This window comes from Nerophis ophidion, linkage group LG22 (assembly GCF_033978795.1).
Source record: "Nerophis ophidion isolate RoL-2023_Sa linkage group LG22, RoL_Noph_v1.0, whole genome shotgun sequence".
Taxonomy (NCBI): domain Eukaryota; kingdom Metazoa; phylum Chordata; class Actinopteri; order Syngnathiformes; family Syngnathidae; genus Nerophis; species Nerophis ophidion.
In genome coordinates, this window is record NC_084632.1 from 24,684,299 (window position 1) to 24,693,984 (window position 9,686).

The window sequence follows — 9,686 nt, forward strand, 5'->3', positions numbered from 1 at the left end:
ACTGTTCTAGGGGACATAAACTAAATGTTTTATTCCATGTGTTTTTTTGTTTTTTTGAATGTTTATTTATTCATTTGATATGGTACAAAAATACAGGTAATGAGAAACACACTCTTCCCCCCCAACATTTTTTTTTAATAAAAATACAAAATAAATTAAAAACAAAGCAAAAAAAATATTCCATGTGTTTATATAACGTGTTTGTTATTTTGTAATACAATAAAAGAAGATATATTCTCCAGACTGATTTTTTTTTTGGTCCAATATGGCTCTTTCAACATTTTGGGTTGCCGACCCCTGAGCTAGTGGTATGCCAAAGAATCACTTGAATAAAGTAGTTTTTATTTTTCTATATTCCAACAGAGTGCTAGTGTTCAAACTGTGTGTAATGCTACAGTGCCCAACATATTCAATATATTCATTAAATAAAACCTCTGCCTTGTTTTAATGAATACTTAGGCTTACTATTGTACTGTATTTTAATGTTTGTCATTATGGAGAGCCAAGTGTTTTCTAGGGTGGTACTTGGTGTAAAAAGTTGAGAACCACTGGTCTATGTATTCATTGTAGTTGATCTCATCTTTCTGTGGGTGCTCTCTTTTTATTGAAGGGTTTTTTTCATCTGTAGTGTAGATTTTATTGGTCAACGTGTTTTTAACGTGCTGTCACTTTGCCTTTGCGAGGGGACAACAAAAGAAAAGCACCTGTGCAATAGTATGTGCAATGTCCCTATCAAATAAACCAATAAAATAAACTAATAATTGCATGTATCTCTTTCAGATTTATGTGCTACAGGACTCTGCTGCACCATTGTTTTCTTTTTTTACCAACAACTGGTATGTCATTCCAGATTCAACTTGTTTTAATTTAAAGGTCGAATGAAGCACATTCAGAAGAAGTATTCTCCCTTATTGCATTGATTGTTTTGTAAGCATACATCATTTTAAGGGGTCAGGTGACAGTTCTTTATTACAGATAAGGTAAAAAGTTAAGTCTGCAACAGTAATATATAACATCACACTTCTCCCAAACTCTTTACAAAACCATTTGCTGAACTAAAGATGTATGCACTCAACTTCACTGGAACCAAATGACACCCTGAAGGAGGTGTTGGCACCCATTTTGTATTATATCATGTAGAAAATGATTTAGCACTGACCTTATGTACAAATACAAATATATAGATTGTGTTTATTTCAGAGGGACTGCAATGTTATCTTAAATGTGGTTCTTTTTGCTGAGGAAAACTCAAATATAGTGTATTTTAGATATTGTTATTTTTCAACTTTGTACTCAAATGTGTATGAATGTGTTCGTTTGATACATTTTTGGTCTGTTCATGATATTGTGTTATACTATTCAGGACTTTTCCACACTGTTTTATTGGGCTCGTGGAAGAAAGGATTTAAATGTTAGTGTACCCCGTCCCCAAGGATCACTCTTGTTACCCTTCATGTTGCCATTTTTTATGTAAATTTTTTTTATTCTAATTACTTCAGTTTTGAGCATATTTCATTGTATGCATCAATTGTTGTATTTATTATTTTCCTGTCTTTGTATTTGTTATTAAATGTTTGTTGCGTCAATGAACTTTGTGAGCATTGGTATTATTAAGGTAAAAAAATATATAATTTTATTCTGGGAAAAATATATTTATTTTGTAACCATCTCAATTATATAGGCCAATAGCAAGTAACAAAATTAACAAAAAGTTAAGATTTGCGTTGTGTAGATAAAGTTGTATTTTTTTATACAACTATGACCAACCAAAATTACAAGTTATGTAAAAAAAGAAGGATATACTGTCAAAGTTTATTTGTGACGAATCCCATGATGCAGGGATGGAGGCAGGCATTGAATAGGACAACATGATTTAATTAAATTAATAGAACAAGAAAACACAAATGGGTACTAACACAAAGCGCGCACGAGGCGGATAACAAACTAAGAAAACTAGCATGGGAGCTAGAAAACAAAAAGGAGACTTAGCATGGAAGCAAGCAAAAACAAAAAGGGGCCTAGTGTGGAAGCTAGCGGGTTGCGAGCAGGAAAACAGAAGTAGTACTTATAAAATGAAAGAACAAACTGGAAGCAGGGGAAAAAAAACAGTAAGCTACAAATATCAAACAAATATAACTTACCGCTACGCTGCAAAGACACGACAAGGTACGACACGACAGGAGCGATAATACATGACAAGAGTGACAAAAAGTGACATCGACAAATCAATAATCCAGCCCAGACTGGAAGACAAAGCAGGTACAAATAGGACTGGGCTGATTGACACCAGGTGTGGCCAGGTGCCTGTCAGCCGCAGCTGAGGAGAAACAAAGCACTCAGGGAAACAAACAGGAAGCCGAACCAAAATAAGAGTGCTGACAGGAACTAAGGACAGGAAATACTAAACACATAGAGGAAAAACTAAAACACAAACAAACTGTCAGTGGCAAGCCTGACATATATATATATGTGTATATATATATATATATATATATATGTATGTGTATATATATATATATATATATATATATATATATATATATATATATATATATGTACATATATATGTATGTATGTATGTGTATATATATATGTGTGTGTGTATATATATATATATATATATATATATATATATATGGCTTAATTAGATTATCCAGAGAATAATGCTCGATACCGTGGTAGAGCGCAATATATGTATGTGTGGGAAAAATCACAGGACTACTTCATCCCTACAGAACTGTTTCATGAGGGGTTCCCTAAAATATCCTGAGGATTGAGGGAACCCCTCATGAAACAGTTCTGTAGAGACGAAATAGTCTTGTGATTTTTCCCACACATGCATACATATATATATTTATATATATATATATATATATATATATATATATATATATATATATATATATATTTGATTCATCTGACCACAGAACTTTCCTCCAGAAGGTCTTATCTTTGTCCATGTGGTGTCAGATTAAAACAAAAATGGAGCCGTTTGGCCACAATACCCAGCAATATGTTTGCAGAAGAAAATGTGAGGCCTTTAATCCCAGGAACAACATCTCTACCGTCAAGCAAGGTGGTGGTAGAATTATGCTCTGGGGCTGTTTTGCTGCCAATGGAACTGGTGCTTTACAGAGAGTAAATGGGACAATGAAAAAGGAGGATTACCTTCAAATTCTTCAGGACAACCGAAAATCATCACCCCGGAGGTTGGGTCTTGGGCACAGTTGGGTGTTCCAACAGGACAATGACCCCAAACACACGTCAAAAGTGGGAAATGATTGGCTAAATCAGGTTAGAATTAAAGATTTAGAATGGCCTTCCCAAATTCCTGACTTAAACATGTGGACAATGCTGAAGAAAAAAGTGCATGTCAGAAAACCAACACATTAACTGAACTTCACCAATTTTGTCAAGAGGAGTGGTCCAAATTTCAACCAGAAGCTTGTGGATGGCTACCAAAAGTGCCTTATTGCAGTGAAACTTGCCAAGGGACATGTAAACAAATATTAACATTGCTGTATGTATACTTTTGACCCAGCAGATGTGGTCACATTTTCAGTAGACCCATAATAAATTCATAAAAGAACTAAACTTCAGCTCCAATCCCTCTATCACCAAAAAAAAAAGAGTTGTAGAAATGATTGGAAACTCAAGACATCCATGACATTATGTTCTTCACAAATGTATGTAAACTTTTGACCACGCACATAGATACGTTGTTATATTTTTGTAAATATAACCATACACAATTTGAGTTCAAATACAACATTGGTTCTCAAATGGGGGTACGCGTACCCCTGGGGGTACTTGAAGGTATGCCAAGGGGTACGTGAGATTTAAAAAAAATATTCTAAAAATAGCAACAATTCAAGAATATTTTATTTATATATTTATTGAATAATACTTCAACAAAATATGAATATAAGTTCATAAACTGTGAAAAGAAATGTAACAATGCAATATTCAGTGTTGACAGCTAGATTTTTTTGTGGACATGTTCCATAAATATTGATGTTAAAGATTTCTTTTTTTGTGAAGAAATGTTTGGAATTAAGTTCATGAATCCAGATGGATCTCTACTACAATCCCCAAAGAGGGCACTTTAAGTTGATGATTACTTCTATGTGTAGAAATCTTTATCTCTTATTGAATCACTTGTGGCTTCACGGTGGCAGAGGGGTTAGTGCGTCTGCCTCACAATACGAAGATCCTGAGTAGTCTGGGGTTCAATCCCTGGTTCGGGATCTTTCTTTGTGGAGTTTGCATGTTCTCCCCGTGACTGCGTGGGTTCCCTCCGGGTACTCCGGCTTCCTCCCACTTCCACAGACATGCACCTGGGGATAGGTTGATTGGCAACACTAAATTGGCCCTAGTGTGTGAATGTGAGTGTGAATGTTGTCTGTCTATCTGTGTTGGCCCTGTGATGAGGTGGCGACTTGTCTAGGGTGTACCTCGCCTTACGCCTGATTGTAGCTGAGATAGGCACCAGCGCCCCCGCAACCCCAAAAGGGAATAAGCGGTAGGAAAATGGATGGATGGATGGAATAATACTTCAACAAAATATGAATGTAAGTTCATAAACTGTGAAAAAAAATGCAACAATGCAATATTCAGTGTTGACACCTAGATTTTTTGTGGCCATGTTCCATAAATATTGATGTTAAAGATTTATTTTTTTGTGAATAAATGTTTAAAATTAAGTTCATGAATCCAGATGGATCTCTATTACAATCCCCAAAGAGGGCACTTTAAGTAATTGATGATTACTTCTATGTGTAGAAATCTTTATCTATAATTGAATCACTTGTTTATTTTTAAACAAGTTTTTAATTATTTTTATATCTTTTTTTTCCAAATAGTTCAAGAAAGACCACTACAAATTAGCAATAGTTTGCACTATTATACAATTTAGGAAATCAGAAACTGATGACATAGTGCTGTATTTTACTTCTTTATTTTTATTTTTTTCAACCAAAAATGCTTTGCTCTGATTAGTGGGTACTTGAATTAAAAAAAAAAAAAAATGTTCACAGGGGGTACATCACTGAAAAAAGCTGGAGAACCACTGAATTACAATACTGTAAATAGGCCTCGAGCTCGTCCGGAAGGAGAGATACGGAACTACCAAACATTTGGAGTGAATTTGGCGGCGGCGAGAGTGTCTAAATCTGTTTTGGCGGTTGAGCATAAGCTGTTTTGTGACTGGATCCAGATGGAAGGGGATAGTGACGGGATGTATGAGGATAGTATGGAAATGGATAGGACTAGAGGGGAGAGAGGAAAGAAGGGGAGAGGAGGGAGTGAAGGAAAGTCGAGTGCTAAAAGAGTGCATGAAGACGATGAAGAGGTCGATAAGAGGAAAAGGGTTATGGTGGATGAATATAAGATAATTTATACATTTAAATCAAACCAAGATATGAATGACATTAGTTTGATGACACTGGTTAAGGGATTAAAGAAGGACATTGGAGAGGTGGAGATAGCGAAGGTGCTCAGGGACGGACAGCTGTTGATTAAATGCAAAAATGGAGAGCAAAAGAACAAAGCAATGCGATTGCAAAAACTGTGCAACAAAATAATAAAAGAAAAAATCGAAGTGGGAGAACGAAAGGGGGCAAGAGGAGTCGTGACAGGAATCCCAAGAGGAGAAAATTTAGATGATCTGAAAAAAGAAATAAAAGGAGGAACTGTCACTATGATGAAAAGAATGATGGCATTAGGAACGGTGAAAAGACTGAGAGCAAATCCGTGCTAGTGCAATTTGCAGAGGAGGTCCTACCAGAGAGAATCATGATTGGGTATTTAAGCTTCTATGTTAGAGCTTACGTGCCACCCCCAGTACGTTGTTTCAAGTGCCAACGCTATGGGCACATAGCTAGTGTGTGTCATGCTAAGATGAGATGTGGACGGTGTGGAGGAGACCATGAATATGGACAATGTGGAGAAAATGAACAGGTCAAGTGTTGTAATTGTGGCGGGAATCACACAGCAGCGTATGGGGGCTGCATCATAAGAAAACAGGCAACAGAAGTACAGCAAATCAGAGTTGAAAGAAATATTACATACGCAGAGGCAGTTAAAATAAGAAATCAAGAAAGTGCAGAACAGGACAGAAGTGAAAATAGTTCAAGAAATAAAAAACAAGAGGCAGCAAATACAGGAATTTCCATGGACAAACTAGTTGTATTCCTGGCGTACGTAATAAATTGTACAGAACAGGCTAGAAACAAGACTGAGAATATCAAAATAATTGTCAAAGCAGCAGCAAAGTTTTTAAATTTAAAAGAACTATCCTGGGAACAGGTGCAAGGTGAGCTACAGAGAGTAGACGAGACCGAGTCATGTTACCACAATCCAACGCCATGTTAATTGTTCAGTGGAATGCCAGACGTTCGATAGCAAACGGACAGGAATTAAAGGGATACATTAATAATATGAAAAATAAGCCACATATAATATGTATTCAAGAAACATGGCTGAAGCCAAAATTAAACTTTATAATAAAAGGATATATAGCGATACGTAACGATAGGAATGATGGGCAAGGAGGAGGATGTGCCATATTTATTAAGGAAGATATGCATTATTCGATATTAAAAGTAAAACAAGAACTGGAGATAGTAGGAGTAGAAGTATGGAATAATAAAGAAAGATACAAAGTACTAAACTTCTATAATCCATGCAAGAAATTAGAAATTCACCAACTAGAAACAATAATCGAGCACTGGAGTGGCAATATTATTTGGTGTGGTGACTTTAATGCACATAGCACAATGTGGGGTGAAACGGATGACTGGAATGGGGATACATTGGAAGCACTTTTGGAGGAAAAAGAACTGGTGTGTGTGAATGATGGGTCGGGAACAAGGTTGGATGTTGTCACGGGTAAAGAAACAGCAATAGATTTAACACTAGTGTCACAAGGGTTAGCAGGAAAGGTGGAGTGGGAAGTAAATAAATACAGCACAATGGGAAGTGATCACTATCCAATCTTCATTCACATAAACATAAATCATAGGACAGAAAGCACTAGGATAGAAGGAAGATGCAAGTATAATCATGGTGACTGGGGGAAATTTAGGGAAATTACCGACATAACTTTAAAGGAAGTAGATATAAATCAAGATATTGAACAATTAAATACATATATTACAAATTGCATAATAGAAGCAGCCGAACAGAGCATACCAAGGAATAGTATAGGGAGAAGAAGGAAGATAGTGCCGTGGTGGACACAAGAGTGCACAGATGCAATACAAGAACGGAATAGAGCATTTAGAATATTGAGAAGAACACATAATTTCCAAGACATGATTCAATATAAAAGGCATCAAGCTAGAGTAAGGTATGTTATAAAAAAAAACAAGAAAACACCATTGGAGAACTTTTTGTGAAACACTAAATAGAAATACTCCTTTAAGCCAAGTGTGGGGAATGATCAAGAGAATGTCAGGGGTCAGAAAAGAACATAAAAATCATGTGATGAAAGATGGAACGCGGAGTGTGGTAGGAAATAAAGAAAAAGCAGAACTTTTAGCAAAAACCTTTGTTAAAGTGCACAGTAATGATAATTTGAGAAATGTAGAAAAACAAAAGAGAGAAGAAACAATTAGTTTAAATATTGAGGAAATGAAGGAAGACAACGATAATAGTTTTACCAACACTATGGATATGACATTTTCTTTGGATGAAATGGTTCGAATTTTAAAAAAAAGTCAAAAATACGACGGCAGGGAAAGACCTGGTGAGTTATCAAATGATCAAAAATTTAGGTAGCATCGGCAAAGAAGTGGTCTTGAAATTATATAATAGGATATATGAAGAAGGAAAATTACCAGATGAGTGGAAAACAGCTGTAATAATTCCAATATGCAAGCCAGGGAAAGATCCGGAAGAGGCAGGAAATTATAGGCCGATAGCATTGACCTCAAATTTGGGCAAAGTAATGGAAAAAATGATTAATGAAAGATTAATATATTATTTAGAGTCAAAAGAAATTATAAAAAACTACCAAAGTCGTTTTCGCAAAGCAAGAAGCACAAATGACCCAGCAGTGCACCTGGAAGAGGAAATTAGAAAGGGACAAATAAATAAAGAAAGTATGTTTGCGGTATTTTTTGACATAGAGAAAGCGTATGATATGTTGTGGAAACAGGGGTTGCTGATGAAACTAAATAAGATTGGGATTAGAGGCAGAATGTAGAGATGGATAAAAGACTTTTTAACAAGTAGAACATTATTAGTAAAAATACAGAATGAATATAGCAGAGAATACAAAGTGGAAAATGGGACCCCACAAGGGAGTATAATAAGTCCAGTACTATTTTCCATCATGATAAATGAAGTTTTTAGTGAAGTGGAAGGGTTAGAGGAGGTGGCATTGTTTGCTGATGATGGAGTGATGTGGAAGAGAGGTAGAAATACAAATTATATAGAAAAGAAGATTCAAAAAGCGGTAAATAATGTTCAAGACTGGGGGATGGCTTGGGGTTTAAGATTCTCTGTTGGAAAGACAAAAGTCATAAATTTTACGAAGAGGAAAGTACAAAAGGAGCTCCAAATAAAACTCTATGGAGAAAACATAGAAGAGGTACAAGTATTTAAATATTTAGGAATATGGTTTGATAAAAATATTAACTGGTCAACCCACATCAGCAAAATAGTGGAGAAAAGTAAAAAGGTGTTAAATATAATGAGGGCTTTGAGGGGTAAAGATTGGGGGGCTGATAGGTTGACATTGAAAACAATATATATCACTTTAATTTGATCTGTTATTGACTACGGATGCATTATTTATCAATCTGCTTCAAAAACACTACTTGGGAAAATAGACCGGATCCAGTCGCAGGCGTTAAGGTTATGTTGTGGAGCTACTAAATCTACCCCAGTGGCAGCATTACAAGTAGAAATGAACGAAAAACCTTTGGACATGAGGAGAGATCAACTCTCAGCAGTGTATTGGGCCAACTTAAAAGGATCCAAGCAAGGACATCCAACCCGTCAAGTGCTAATAAACTGCCAAGAAAAAGAGAAGAAAAAAATGAATAGTTTTGGGTGGATAATAGGAGATGTATGTATCAAAGCACAAATTGACAATATTAAAGTCAGCCCTACAGTACCAATTCCTGCAATACCACCGTGGATGTATGAAAACCCAAAGGTAAACATGCAATTACTGAAGAATAGAAATTTAAATAGTTACCAGATAGAACATTGGATTGAGGAAATGTTTTTTGATAACATCATGATATTCACAGATGCATCAAAATCTATAAATAGTAAAGTAGGAGCTGCTGTAGTTATCCACCAAGGAAATATAGTGTTAAATAAAAGAATCAGTGATAAACTATCTGTTTTTACGGGAGAATTGGTCGCAATTTATATGGCAGTTAACTGTATAGAGGAAAACAAATCAAGGAAAGCAGTCGTGTGCTCGGACTCCAGCAGTGCATTGACGAGCATAAAAAACATAGCATCAGAAACAAGACTAGATATAGTTTATGAAATAGTTCAGGCAATCTACAGGATAAATAAAGCGGGAGGTGTGGTAACATTTCTCTGGGTTCCTGCTCATGTAGGAGTTGAGGGAAATGAGTTAGCTGATAGATACGCAAAATAAGCAACCACTAAAACAGAAGTAAACATGGAGATTAAGCACAGTAAAGAAAAAGTGAAGAGCATAA

General features: G+C 35.7%; 1 protein-coding gene across 2 annotated transcripts in view; it reads left to right on the top strand.

Annotated features, from left to right (window-relative positions):
• The window catches only part of anos1b (anosmin 1b), a 120,912-nt gene extending 119,326 nt beyond the window's left edge, over positions 1–1,586 (top strand). For both annotated transcript variants that reach the window (XM_061883578.1, XM_061883579.1), the window contains one exon: positions 781–1,586. The gene's annotated coding sequence lies outside the window, so the exon portion shown is untranslated. The remainder of the gene's footprint in view (positions 1–780) is intronic.
• The last annotated feature ends 8,100 nt before the right edge of the window (positions 1,587–9,686 follow it).